Source organism: Salvelinus fontinalis, chromosome 6 (genome assembly GCF_029448725.1).
Source record: "Salvelinus fontinalis isolate EN_2023a chromosome 6, ASM2944872v1, whole genome shotgun sequence".
Classification (NCBI taxonomy): Eukaryota; Metazoa; Chordata; class Actinopteri; order Salmoniformes; family Salmonidae; genus Salvelinus; species Salvelinus fontinalis.
The window spans coordinates 31,840,538-31,855,938 of record NC_074670.1 but is presented as its reverse complement, the minus strand read 5'-3'; the positions used below and the strand labels follow the sequence as shown (position 1 = coordinate 31,855,938).

The 15,401-nt window shown below is 45.5% G+C and overlaps 1 pseudogene; it reads left to right on the top strand.

The window, feature by feature from the left end:
* LOC129858599 (protein PTHB1-like) overlaps window positions 1-15,401 on the top strand; it is a 172,283-nt pseudogene that overhangs the window by 54,618 nt on the left and 102,264 nt on the right.

Here is a 15,401-nt window from a genome sequence, read left to right as displayed (position 1 = left end):
AATGTTGTGTAAATGATGGTGGGGTTAAAAGTTGTTTTTAGCTACAGTACATGTCTTATTGTGCTGAGTTAGGGATAGTACACTCAAATGACAAATTTGCCTAATATTATGGATACCAAGAAAGTAGTCTGTGGACCCAGAGACTCAGCAAGTGGTAGATGAGGTACATGTGTACTTTGGATGAACTAAGTGCAGCATTGTCAAATGTCAGATTGGTAAATATTATGCATCTTATCTGTGGTCAGGCTGGGCTGTCGGTTAGGAGACTTGCCCTCATTAATGCATGTTGTTTGTCATCGAGAGAACAGAGAGATACTGTGAGAGGCCTGTGTGATTTGTCTGGTCTAGTGTACATTCATATACAGGGGGATAATATTTCCTTTGTTCATTATTTCCTCATCTCTTCCTCCTATATTTTATTCATGAAGGGCAGATGCGGCCTGCTCTATAATGTGTATGTGAGCTGGCCAGAGGTGTCTGTTTCCTCCACTTTTTATTCTCACTACTTAAAAAAACATTACTCATCCTGGCCCCACGGTTTATAGTTCAGCCTGGCTCACCCTTTAACTCTCTGTTTGATTAATCTGTGGCAGGTATGGAGAGGTTAGCCAGAGGGCTATCTTAGCCTAGCCTTAGCATTCCTGTTTTTCTCCTCTGCTGTTGATCTCTGAGAAAAAGCACACTGCTGTCACTCGGGACCGGGAAAGACGTTTCTGGGTGGGGGGATGCAGAGGGGAAGGAGGGTGAGCTGAGTGAGGGGGAAAGCCCGGCAAGCCGTTGAAAAAAATATTTACTGTTTATCTCAGGTAAAATGGCTACCATGTTAGCGCGCTAGCTGTCTGGGAGCTGAGTTTGAGTTGAGCGGAGTCTCTCTGTAATTAGCAGTTCAAAAGCAGGAGGTGGGACGCTTTAGTTTTGACTGACAGACCGCTTGGGGGCCTCTCGTTCCAGTAATGGAGGCTTCTCTCAGACAGCGGCTGATTTATCTGTCCCCAAATGGAGCGCTAAACACAGCTAAACATGGCTAAACACGGCTAAACACAGATCCCACTGTGTACGTGAGGCCCTCGCAATAAATGACTGGGGCTCTCTCTGAGCGCTGTGTGTGTGTATTTGCGTGCGTGCGTGCGTGTGTGTGTGTCCATTGAGATGTGTAAATGTGTGTTTCCTCAGTAAAATACCCCGGGGTCAGGAAAAAAAGGAGAAACAGAGGAACTCCCTCAGGTCCCCCTGACCTTTCATCTGCTATGCAAACACAGACCGCACCTGAGAGACTGCCTTTCAAACTGGCCTTCAAACACACACACACACACACAGACAGACAGACACAGGATAAATGAACAGACAGCCTACCCCTCATGCACATTTAGGAGTCACTGGGGCCCTAGTCTATGGATGTCTACCATATCAATGAATGACTGTCTTTCATATAGCTGACTGACATATAGGCATGTGTGTGTATAAGAGTGGGGGACAGATAGTGACTGATATAGAGGAGTGTGTGTGACACAGTCAAGCCTCTGGAAAAGCCTGTCTTTATAAATGTGATGTCATATGGAAACCAGTGTTGTGTGGAGATAGTCTTGTTACTGTTGGGAGATCATTCTTATGGTGGTCTCGTAAAAATGTCTGAAGATGGGCATATCAGGGTACTCCTGTAGGATTTAACATTTTCATTGCAAGGCCCATAAATAAATACCTTTTTCTATGTACAATATATTGATATAGTATTTAAATCCATGTTTTAAAAAAGTATGGAAAGAGAAGGAAATATCAATGGTCTTGGAGACCCACACCTCTGTACTGTATACATACATGGAGCAGAGGCCAGACAGAGCTCGGCCAGACAGAGATCAGCCTCTGGCTGAATGTCGTCATGGAAAAGGCTTTGGCAAATTGCGGCACAAAAAGTTTGCTTACACCCAATCTAGAGTAGGCACTGTTTAGTATCATAAGTGGTGTCTGTGACCAGATACTCAGAGAAATATCTATGATGTAAAATAATGGATGCCACACAGACTAGGGTATGTCCTAAATGGCACCCTATTCCCTATTTAGTGCATTAAACACCCTATTCCCTATTTAGTGCATTAAACACCCTATTCCCTATTTAGTGCACTAAACAATAGGGTGCCATTTGGGACACTGATTATGGGCGGGTGGGTGGGTGTGTGTGTGTGTCGTCTCCTGCCCCCTCAGGCCATACACAGCAGGCGGGGGAGAGGAGAGGGCGTGGGACTGGGGTGCTTTATCTAAGAATGTCAAATCCCTGAGAGGAGCCACAGCAAAGCCCATCTCTGCCAGTCTGCACAATCCCCTCACACACTCACCACCCTCCGTCTCTGTTCCTATGGAGAAGGCCCAGGTGTTTGCCCAAAGGCAGATAGAGATGGGGGTTAGAGGAGATCTGGGGTGTACAGTACTGTACCTACTTGTAATGCTCTTGTCTGTGGGACTCCCCTGGGTGTGGTGGACTTTTATCACAAATATGTCTGGGTCTATTACTGAGGAGGAGAGAGCGAGCGAGTGGGGGGGGGGGGAGGGAGACTAAAAGAAACTGAGACAGAGAAATATTCCTGTCTTCCCCTCATCTCCTTTCCTTCATGACCACATGAGATGAAATCAAGGGAGTGTCAGTCAAGCCAGTTCTGGTGTTTTCATTTATAATCTGTTTCTTTGTGCCATTGCATGTGACTATGCAACACCTGTTAGAACATAGATGGACATCACCATACAGAACTACATAGCAGGATAGCCAGTTGAACAGCTTTCTCGGGGCTGTCTGGATATTTTAGAATGTTCAGTCCCTTGTTGCTTACCACATCACATTCTCTCATTCTACTCTGTTGCTAAGAACACAGCAGCCATTCAATTAGCTTGCCATATTGGCTGGCCCACTAAGTATCGTAGAGATTAGTCCAATAGAGATTAGCCCATTGTCTTTCCCCTCGGGCTTTATTAATCAAGGAATGTGTCATTTCCAGTCTATTCTATACAGTCTAGTTCTACAGCATGCCATTAAACCAGAGTCATTTCCATGTGCTATAATGACAAAATTGAATTCATCCAGGTTCCCTACACTTCACTACACTCAACGGCTATCATTTCTCCAGTACGTTCTATGCTTTCGATTTTTTTTATACCAATGTCATTTTCCCTGCACTTAAACAAAACCGGGCCATTTTCCCAGTCCATTCTGTCAACTCTACATCTATGTCATTATCCCCAAGTTAGTTTTTCCTCTCCGGCTAAAGAATGTCATTTCTCCCCTCAGCGAGGGAGGGCTTAGCACATGCCACAGTCCCTGTGTTCCTCTGTGTTCCACAGATTTAGAACCCTAATCTCATTGTGTCTGCTGAGTGGCTCTTAGCGGCCTGAGTAGAGAGGGGATTCCAAACTGTAATGGAGCATGCCTTCTCCCACTGGTCCTTTGTTATTAGCCTCTCAGAGGTTAGCCACCAGCTAACGTGATTATATACACGGTGTAATTAAAGTGAGAAGCACTCACACACACTCCTGTACACCGGCAAGCACGCACGGACGGACAGACGAGCATACACACACACCCTCGCCTCCATCACAGGTGCTCATTATCCCCGGGCCCACAGAGGCTCGTTATTGGGGTCTTTTGGGGATGTCTCACCCTGATGTCTGTCCCACAGAGCTGGGCTCCAGGCACCACTAAACCCCCTGATCTCCAGGAGGCCCTTGTCATACTTCGCTCACTCTCACTATACACTGTTTATATTAAATTATATATTTTTGTTACCATATCGTAAGTGTTATATTTGAGTCATTTTAACACTGAAGTGTGACATTGAAGTAGAAGTGTATAAACCTCACACACACACACACCAGTGTTGGCACCAGCAGTGTTTTCTCTCGCTCAGCTAGCACTCAGCTTTCCGTGTCACGGCCCTCTCCTCTTGATTCCGGGAATTCAATGGCAAGACCAGAGATGCGTTGGAAACGGGTCAATGACTGTGTTTCTGAAAATATATACTGCTGGATAGCCTTCAGTAGATTGTGTGTGTCTGCGTGCGTAATCAAACATTTGAACTGTGTGTGTATAGTGTTTTTCAGAATTTTGCACACAGAGATGATTCACCAAATGAGTCCATGTACATATGTATCAACAGACCGCTTGTGTTAAAGCTGTACTTCATTTACCTCGTTGACTTACCTCATTCACCTGTGTACCTGTTAGCTCCATCACGACAGTCCTCACTGACTTCCTAAGGGAACGCAAGGGATTATGAGTGATGTCATGAAAGCGAAGTGCTTCTTACAGTAAGTGAACCCACACCACCTTCCTCTCTCCTGGGAGAGAGACACACACACACACACACACATAGTGCAAGTGGCTAGCAGCATTTTCTTCTCTTGAGATATATATATATATATACACACACACACACACACACACACACACACACACACACACACACAAACAGTCCCTATCTGTCTCTGGCTCCGTCTGCCAGCTTGGGGAGACCTGTTGTAGACAGCAGAGAGATAGACAGTGGCAGAGGACAAATAAACAGCAACAAACATGCTCTGCCTGGGGCTTTATCTACTGGGACAGAGGAACTCACTATTACTGTCCTGTACTGACTGAAGTGTTTTGCTCATACGAGACAATTCTGTTGCTTAACATGTATGTTTATGGTTATGATTTTGGATGCTGATCACTTGTTGCGCGTGTGTGTGTGTGTGTGTGTGTGTATGTGTGTGTGTGTGTGTGTGTATGTGTGTGTGTGTATGTGTGTGTGTGTGTGTGTGTGTGTGTGTGTGTGTGTGTGTATGTGTGTTTGTGTGTATGTGTGTATGTGTGTGTGTGTGTGTGTGTGTGTGTGTGTGTGTATATATAAAGGTTAGTCTAACCCTGTGGTCTGTAAAGACTGCTACGTACGTGGGCTGCAGCGGCCTGGTTCACGCGACACTGCCTGTTGATAATTCTACTGATTTACCTTCTTTGGCCCCAGTGCATGAAATGAATGGGTGTGTCTGTTTCATGAGCCCAGACACACACACACACACAGCATTCCAACAGGCTTATGGCCAATGGTGGAAATGTACTACATAGCATTTATTCATGAGTGATAATCTGAATCATATTTGTTGAGGATATAGACTTAACTGCTATCGCAATGTGTGTTTGTGAGTGTGTGTGGACTTGCACATAATCATATTATGGAAAAGGTACTGCATAATGTTTGTACAGTGCAGTATGTGCCTTTGCATTTTTGTGCATGCATCTGTGCGTATGTTTGCTTGTGTAAATATGTGTGTGTGCATACTTGTGTGTGACTGATCACTTCTCCAATAGCGCTTTCTCCAAAGTCAACATGTCCTGCCGCTGCGCTCTCTTTGCAGTGTGTCTGCCGCTTCCGCCCTCAGACAATGCCCGTTTTTATAAGATTACAGATATTTACTCTGTAATCAGTGGGAGAAGGCGTGTGTGTGTCGCGACGCCACGGCTAGGATATTTATCTTGTTGCAGTAAATTCCCAGAGTTCCCCTCGTTTTTTCTCTCCTTCATTTTCTTTTTTTTTCTATTTACTCAGCGTGGCCTGTTCAAAGAAGACCATTGAGAGAAAAGCAAACGTGCAAATAGGGCTGTGAGGGATGTCGAGACATGGCCGAGGTCTGTGAGCATGCGTATAAATGTCAGTGTGTGTGATGCATGGTTATATGTGTGTGTTGGGAGGGGAGCGGTAGCAGGACAATGCCCTCACTGTGGCATTCCTCGGGATTAGCATTAGAAAGGGAGGAGGGGAATGGTAAGTCATTTTACTGATGATGATCATTAGCCTCGTTAGCATTACGGTAGCATTAGCATTTCTTACATTGCCATTTCATTAGCATTTTTAGCATCATGCTTCTAGTAGTGTTTGTAATCCAGCTACAGGTCTCTATTTGCCAGACCTCTCAAAACCTCACAATTATTGTCATTTACACTGGGACCAGGAACAAGGCTCTAATTTCCATCTAATGGCTGGCTTGTGTTAGTGTGTGTGTCTATGTTTGTGCGTGTGTGTCTGCCAAAGGTAGACTGGTTACTCGGGTCACTGGTCTGGACTGCTTCAAATGTATGGCTTCCTCTGTGACCCCTTGGGAGGTTTGTGTGTGTGGACTGTGAATATTTGAGGGGGTATTTTACTAACTTTCATGTCTCACTCTCACTCTCTCTCACACACACACACACTAGTCCTCACATTCCCTCCCTTGCCCCTTCCCTTCCTTTCGCTCTCTACTATTGGCATCCTAGTGTTTCCCTGAATTAGCCTCCCCCTTTCTCCCAAGGCGACTGTAAATGCCTATTTCTGTTTTATGTCATTCATATATATGTTTGATATATATTTCCACAGAGACTTCCACACAACATGGATATATTGATAGATTTATTTAAATATTAATCCAGCCACAAAGTTCTGCACATGTCAGAGCCTTGCTAATGTGCCCCAGTGGAGCCCAACCAGCTCACACACACACACACACACACACACACACAATCGCTCCCCATTTCAGGGGTCAGAAACATGTCAGCAGAGTCCACTTTCAGGAAACGTGATCGCGGGGCTAAGTGGAGGGGATAAGTCATATGGACTTATGTAAACCAAACCATCACAGAGTAGAGGATGGAAGGGAGAGAACCTTATGGCGTTGCCTTATTAAAGTGATTGTATGAAGTCTGTTGTGATGCCGTGTTGGAGAGGGAGAGCCTCTCATCCTCTACAGATGTTTATCTATAGTCTTCAAGAATGCCAGAGGTTGGACATTCATTTTGTTCTAGCCCAGTTCATCTAATTCAGCCACGTAATTAATCCTGAAGCCATTGGTTAGTTAAATGCTAGGATAGAACAAAAACATGCGGCCATGGGCACTGGAAATACTGCGGTGTACCCCAAACTGATCGTCCCTTACCTTGTCTAACCTCTGGTCTGGGAGTGGTGTTTGGGTTTGTGTTTTCCAGTGTCTCTCTCTGTTTGATGCTAATTTGTAGTCAGGATCTGCAATGTTGTGTCTGGCTTAGATTTGATGTCCTTGTTTTTGTCTCGCACACAAACAGATAGACAATGCATGAGTGATTGAGCAAGTACACACACACACACACACACACACACATCCAAGTATCTCACTAGGGTGAATAACTAGCTTTCAAGTCGAGGGATTATAAAAAGCTGATGCGTTTTCTGATTAGTGGGGGATTTAGCACTATAAAGGAACATGAGCACATTTTAGTTGTCTTGTTAGTTTTCCACTATCGTGTTTCAAGCGTTGACTTGCTAATCAGGTCTGTGTCTCTTTGGGAAGACGGAACAAAAATATAGACAAGGCAAGGGATCACCCAAAGTGGTATTTAGTTTCTGGACAGAGAGAGTGTGCATCCTGTATTCATGGGGTTATATGTGCAGTATGTGTGTGCACATAGTGTGCGTGTCTATGAATGAAATGATGTGTGCGTGTGTGTGAGTGCAGCCTGGGAGGTGAGTGTGAGCTGTTAATGACAGGCCAGGGGAGCGTGTGTGCTAAAATGACTAGAGAAAAGTCCTGTGTGATTAGAGGCCTCAGTTAGCCTGGCTGAGGCTAAATATGGAAACCGTATGGAGAGAGACTAAATAATGTCCACTGACACACACTATTCCAATGACCGATGACAGAGCATCTCCCGAGTATGCTCACTAAGCACTTTAGTATGTCTGTGTGTAAAAACTGCTGCTCTGTACTTCACTATGTTGTTGACACTGTATGTCTGTGTGGATGCATATCTGTGTGGATGCATGTCTGTGTGGATGCATGTCTATGTGGATGTGTTGCAGGTTTGGACCTTTTGACCTTTGTCTGTTGTTTTGTGAAAGAGAATGAGAGACAGACAGCATTTGAATATGTGTTTGTGTGTGCGAGACGGAGCATCTGCGTGCGTGCGTGCGTGTGTGTCTTTTAAAACAAGTGAACTCAGCAAGAGGGCCAGCCGGTCATTCCGCCCGGTGTAAAACATGTGCTTCGACTAGTGAGGACAGCTTGAATGAGTTTGAAACACACACTCGCTTTCACACACAACCCTTTGTATATTCACACAAAGCGAAGTCCTCCAACTCCCAGCTGTGATATCAAAACTAGCCCTGTAGGCTAACTTACGCCAGAAACAATTAATTCTTTCACTTCTAAAGAGCCAAGATAAATGTTAAATGAGTCTTGACCGTGTGCGGAGAGTGTCTCTCTCTTTGCGTGTGTGTGTGTGTGTGTGTGTGTGTGTGTGTGTGTGTGTGTGTGTGTGTGTGTGTGTGTGTGTGTGTGTGTGTGTGTGTGTGTGTGTGTGTGCGCGTGCGCGTTCGTGCATTTGTCAGGGTATATTAGTGTGTTTTGATTCAGAGTGTATGCTGGGGTGAAGCCCAGCGGTGTGCTGGAGCAGGACGAGTATCTCTCTGAACTTGTGTCCCACCACACAGCTGTGTGTTCTTGTACTCAGTGCAGTTGTAGTAATTTGTAGCTGGGGAGTGTGTGGTAGAGATTCATGGAAGGGACATTGGAGGGGACAGGATGTGTGTTTGAGAGACCTGCAACCCTGTAGGGGCGTATAGTGTGTTTCATCACCTGGTCACGCACACATCTCTCTCTTGTGTGCGGCCCCACCTCCTTCACATTTGGACCAGGCCAACGCCACATTATCTCAGCTCTCGGTGGGCCTGGTTGGAACTACTAAACACTGGTTACAGGGGGGTTCAACTTTAAACCTGTGAGATCAACTCCCAGGTTTCTATCAGGAGGTCTGGAGCTATGGTGAGGCCTGCACTTCCCTCTTAGTAATCCCAGGCTGGGTGTCTCTCTGGCAGGGTGTGTCTCTAATTGAGCCACCTGTCTGGAGCAGCAAGACCGGACCACCCAGACTCATGGGATGAACCAGTGACCTTGGTGGGCTGGGTGGAAGGTGTGTAGGGACCTACTGTAGGGAGGGACGTGGCGGGAAACTGGGCGGTTGTTTGATGTTCTGGTGTCATTCTTGGCTTGTTATGGCGTTTGCACTCTCAATGGATCTCTGCGATGTGATCAATGTTGATTTAAATTTAAAAGTGAGATCATTGAAGTATAGAAATTTGAGAGAAACGTTATTGTACTTTGTCTCTTTCGTTTTTTTTCTTTTCTCTCTGTTTCTCTCTTTGTGGAAAAACAACCCCAACAAGCTCTCTGGTCTCTCATTCCCTCGTCTTCTCACTGAGAAAACAAAAGTGAAGCCCTGTCTTTGATAGTCCAGGGAAGGTTGTAAATAGTCATATTTTATTACCTGTCTGTGAACAATAATAACGTCTATGAAACCATAGGAACACACACACACACACACACACACACACACACACACACACACACACCTCATGCTGCCTTGATGATATAGAGAACCATTCACATGGAGTTGAGAATGGGCAAAGAGCCATGGAATGAGGACCCTTCAAATAAATGTCTAATCTGAAAGCTGTAGGGTAGAGGATAGGTGCACAAGTTTGTGTTATAATACACATGTATCTAGTCTGGATTCAGACACAAACACATTTGGAATGAAAGAGAGAGAGATGAACAGCATTAAAAAAAGTAGAGAGGAGGAGGGGTGGAGAGAGGAGGAGAGTAGATCATAGCAGCTTTATCTTGGTGGTGCGGTTCAGAGCCTGCCACCACCGCTGATAACCCATCTCAGGTTGCCCCTGTGTGGGTTGCCAGATCTAATCACTGTCCCCCCTTTTTATTTCTCTTCTCTCTCCTCCTCTGAAGGCTTCTATAAACAAGGTCAGTGTGTTGCCAGATCATCCTCTCTCTCCCTCTCTCTTATCAGAACTGAGAAGACAGTGTTATCTGCGCTAGCTGCGCCGCGGCCGTGACCAAAGACAAAAGCAGTTACTGTCTGTCTCTGCCTCATCCATTGGCTGGCGAGATGCTAATCGCTGCAAAGCTCACTCAGCCGCTTCCCTGCTCTCTGTTACTGTCTCTTCAACTTGTTCTCTCTCTCTCTCTCCCACTCACTCACTCTCACACACACACAAGCTCAAACGCAAAAAAAAACTTTATTGGCAAAGAAAACAACAGAAATGCCAATGGGCATTGACATGTTTTCAAATGATGGTTAAAATGGCAACAGTTGCATAACACTTTTCTCTCGTATCTGTAGAGCTCTCTCTCACCTCCACACTCTTCCTCTTGTCTAAACACTGTCTTGAGAGGGTGCCTGTGTTTGTATACAGTACGTGCACTTGTTTGTGCCATTGTGTTTTTACATGTCTGTGTTTTTACATGTCTCTGTTTGGGTTAACTCCCTTACGTTAACTTCCTAAACGCTTGTGGGTTTGTGAGATGATAGTGTGTGTGTGTGCAGAGTAGGACGGCTGAGAGCAGCCGATCAGTCTTGTAGGAAGAAGAGAAACAGTGTCTTTGAGCCATACTGCTGCCTTCAGCAAGTTTTCAGCTCGCCTTGCACTGCACTCTGGGAAAATGCACTGAAGGAAATGGGCACGTTCATTCTGCCCATCGTTAAAGTCTGATTTGAATGGCATTTTTAACCTGGAAAGAGTGAGTCTCTCTGTACCTTGGGATGGAGAGGCTCAGCGGATAATCACACATACACATATCCCTTTAAACTACTATAAATCTATAAATGACGCTCCATTAGGGCAGGGGGAACAACCCTCCTCTCAGTGGATACCACGACCCCCGTCTGACCCTCCCTACACTGACTGCTTCCATCTCCCGCTCTCTCCCTCTCTCCTCGTTCCCTCTCTCCACTCTCCCTCTCTCCTCGTTCCCTCTCTCCTTGTTCCCTCTCTCCTCTCCCTCTCTCCTCTCTCCCTCTCTCCTCGTTCCCTCTCTCCACTCTCCCTCTCTCCTCGTTCCCTCTCTCCTTGTTCCCTCTCTCCTCGTTCCCTCTCTCCTCGTTCCCTCTCTCCTCTCTCCCTCTCTCCTCTCCCTCTCTCCTATGTCCCTCTCTCCTCTTTCCCTGTCTCCTCTCTCCCCCTCTCCTCGTTCCCGCTCTCCTCGTTCCCGCTCTCCTCGTTCCCGCTCTCCTCGTTCCCGCTCTCCTCGTTCCCGCTCTCCTCGTTCCCGCTCTCCTCGTTCCCGCTCTCCTCGTTCCCGCTCTCCTCGTTCCCGCTCTCCTCGTTCCCGCTCTCCTCGTTCCCGCTCTCCTCGTTCCCGCTCTCCTCGTTCCCGCTCTCCTCGTTCCCGCTCTCCTCGTTCCCGCTCTCCTCGTTCCCGCTCTCCTCGTTCCCGCTCTCCTCGTTCCCGCTCTCCTCGCTCCCGCTCTCCTCGTTCCCGCTCTCCTCGTTCCCGCTCTCCTCGTTCCCGCTCTCCTCGTTCCCGCTCTCCTCGTTCCCGCTCTCCTCGTTCCCGCTCTCCTCTCTCCCTCTCTCCTCGTTCCCTCTCTCCTCTCTCTCTGGTGATTTCTTTCCAGTTTTTCCTCTTTTTTTTCTATATGGGTGACATTTTCCTCATCACACACATGCAGTGGATACCTTTTTAACTCTATTAACATGACTTTTCACTCAGATTAAAATGGGGAAAAGTTGCTCCAAATCTCTCTCTCTCTCATGTTGTATGTCCTCCTCCCCAGAGAGACAGATGAGTTTGGCCACGTCATTTTCCACTACCAGACATGGTGCACAGCTCACCTCTGCTGTGTGTGGCTGGGCGTGTGTTCGGTATGAGTTGTGGGTCGTGTTTGGAGGTTGTCCATGTTGGTTGCTGTGGCCAGCTGAGCAGAAAGGGTCTAATCTGCGGGCTAAACTGAGCATACCTCTTTGCTAATAGCTGTGTCCTTGTCGCTTTACATGAAAGTAACAGTCAGACCCACGTCTTAGCAGTGTTCACATAACCCTATCCAAACTCCTCTTTCTCTCCCCAAGGTGCAAGCAGACACCACAAACCACACAGTGTCAATCACCTACCACCGATGCTCAAATTACACCTAATTCATACGCTATCTACACACACAGACGTTTGTTCAGGCTATATGTATTTCAGCCTCCCCTTCTGTGGTTTTGGCCCTCCAGGAATCATATGTTGGCCAATCTTTGAAGACTTATCATTGGTCGGGGATGTGCTATCCCAACGGGGACCAGAGTATTTTTAGCCTGGTGGAATTTGGATAGAATCTGCCTGTAGGGGGAAATAGTGGGCGGACACGGTGCCACATACTGTGGGTATACTGATGGGTATTTTGGGGGAGGTAGAGGAGGAGGGCTGAGGCGAACCCCCCCATGGCAGGGACAGGCCCTTCTCATTCCTGCTTCTCCTTAAACACACACACACACACACACACACACACACACACACACACACACACACACACACACACACACACACACACACACACACACACACACACACACACACACACACACACACACACAGATGTTGAACACTTACAGTACATGTTCACACTTGCACACACATCTACATTTTAAATGTGCACAATATACACCTGTGGGTATGCAGTATGATCTCTGCTGGTGTCTGCCTTGGACATCACTGTGGCTCGGCCTGAACAGTTATAACTGCTATATGAATGCTTAGTCCTCTCGTGGGCTCACAGTTGTATAACACACAGTATGCTAGGGGTTGTGTAGGGGTTATGACTATTTGGTAACGATTTACTTTGACTACATATCCATAAATACATATCCATAACTCATTAATTACACGTCATTTCAGGAACGTGTTATAACAGGTCCCAACCGCATTGTTAAAGGTCATTGAAATAGATCCATAGTATATCTATAGAGTATTCATGTCATGCTACGCAAGAGCTCATAGTTAGGTATCTTAATAGATGCATCATTACAATGAAAGTGTAGTGTCATCATTATGGCTGTTCTCAAAAGGGTGCTTCTGCCATACCAGGGATAGTGAATATGCCTAAAGGCCAAGCCACAGTTTGAAAATGATGCTGATCTATAGAATGTACTAGACCCATTTCCCCCACTGTCCGGTATATGCCTATGACAACGATCTTCTCTTCCTCACTGAGGTGAATAAAGATAAAGAATCATCAGGGTACATTTTACCGATCAGCTCGTGTAGTTGAGGGACATATAACTCTTTTGTCACTCATTAACAGCCCTCCTCCACTTCAAAATTAGGCCTAAGTTGGTCGTACTGGTCTATAACGCACACATGAAGGTTCTATGTATGAATTCTATGCTGTCAAATATATTTTCCCGTTCATACAGTATTTATAGCTAAGCACTTCATGGTAATTAGCTGTGCAGTTTGCCACTGATCTATAATACCAACATTAAACGTCTATGTATGAATTCTATGCAGTCAATGTACTGTCATTTCTGTTTTCCCATTCATAAAGTAGCCTAGTGGTTAAGAGCAGAGGGACAGTAACGAAAGGTCGCTGGTTTGAATCCCCGTGAAAAATCTGTCTGTACCCTTGAGCAAGGCACTTAACCCTAATTACTCCTGTAAGTAATTCTGGAGAAGAGCTTCTGCTTAATGCCTACATTTTTCAAATGTAAATGTTATATCAAAAAGAATACAGACACAACACAGAATGTTCAAGGTGATATGAAGATTTTATTTCAAATTTCCAGATGTAAGCCATTGCTGAAGGCATCGCTGAAGAATCGTACTATTGACATTTTTCAGTTTAACTTTTCCTGAGTAGATTTAACAAATATTCATATTAAAAGCATTCACATTCAATTCCCCATTTCAAACACATAGAACATTTTACTCACTAAAATAGTTGTTGCTAACTCAGGGTGATAAAGCAAGCAAGCATTTCCCTCTTATTCACTAAGGTTGTAGCTAGCTAGCTAAGCCCCTGGCACACTGTCAACACGTTAATTGTCGTAAAACTCATGAAACATTTGGTTAATGTTATTTCACTATTTACATTGTACTTTGGCACATTACGAACCTTTTTAAAACAGGACAAATTTAAAGACAGAAACCAGTTGCTTTCGTTTTGACTTCCGTGGTGAGAGCCCAGCGTTCTTCTGGCTTCTTATTAGCTAATTTTGTTATTAGAAATGTGCAAACGTCTAATGTCAGTCATGAAATACTAAACTAAAACGTTAACTAATATATATATATTTTTTTTGTTATTGAAGCAAGAGGTCACCAGGAAGTGACATTTCACTGACCTCTCACCCCTCACATTCTCCTCCTGTGTAGCCAAAATAGAAAGAACATCATTATGTTTTTGTCTTAATTTGTCCTTTTGGTAAAGGTTCATAATGTGCAAAAGTACAATGTTTGTCTTAAAATAGTGAGATAGCTATCATTTGTTAACTAAATGTTTTATGACACTTTTGAAACGTTTATTGACAGTTAGTAAATGTGTTGACATTTCCAGGGGCTTAGGTAGCCCCGAGCTAGGATTACTAAATTAGTGAATAAGGGGGAAATGCTAGCTAGCTTTACCACCCTGTGTAGGGTATGTTTTACTCGCTTAAATACAGTGAGCTCCAAAAGTATTAGGACAGTGACACATTTTTTACAGCTAGTCTTTGCACTGGACTAAATCTCACTCCCCCATCCCTCTCACTATAACCCATATGAATTAGCATGGTGTCGTGGCCTTTCTGGTTAAATGTGCCTCTGTGTTCCCCTCAGCTGGCATCAATCAGCGCTGCGTTTGGTCCCACACAATGCAGCCCTTGACTGGGAACCTCCATTTGGCTCGGCTTGGCAGGGCGGCCCTTTTTATCAATACACACCAATCTTTACTAGCAAATTCACCCCTTTGAAAGTCAGTTTCCTCTAGAGGTTTTCTTTGGGAGGAGCCGGGGGGGGGAGAGACGTTAAACAAACGTTTGGCTGATTGACATGGTTGCCGGGGAGACGGAAGTGGAGGAGGAACTGGAGTGTTAATGGTTACGTGGGTTGTGTTTGGCTTACAGTGCCGCAGTACTACCTGCGTGCGTGCGTGCAGCACAGGAGGCTACTGGGGGAGGACGGCTCATAATAATAACTAGAAGTGAATGGACGTGGAAACCATGTGTTTGATGTGTTTCGAAAACATTCCATTAATTCCGTTCCAGCCGTTACTATGAGCCTGTCCTCCCCAGTTAAGGTGCCGCCTGTGGTGTGCAGATAGTCAGTTGTGTGCTGTCCAACACACCATACTGTACTACTCTCCCACTAGCTAGCCTACATGCACCGCTATAGGGCTGATTCCAGTGCATTCATGAATCGAGGTGCTCTCCCATGGTGAAACTGAAAACGGTGTTGACCCCAACTCTTACCTGCATTCTGCCATTAGTCACATCCATAGACATTATATTATCACTCTTTCCTTTCTCCCCCTCTTGACTTCCCCCTCATCTCTAATTTCTCTCCCTCTGACGTGCCTTCTCTTGTTCTGCTCACCTTCATCCGTCTTCTTCTGTCATCGCTCGTTCATGTTG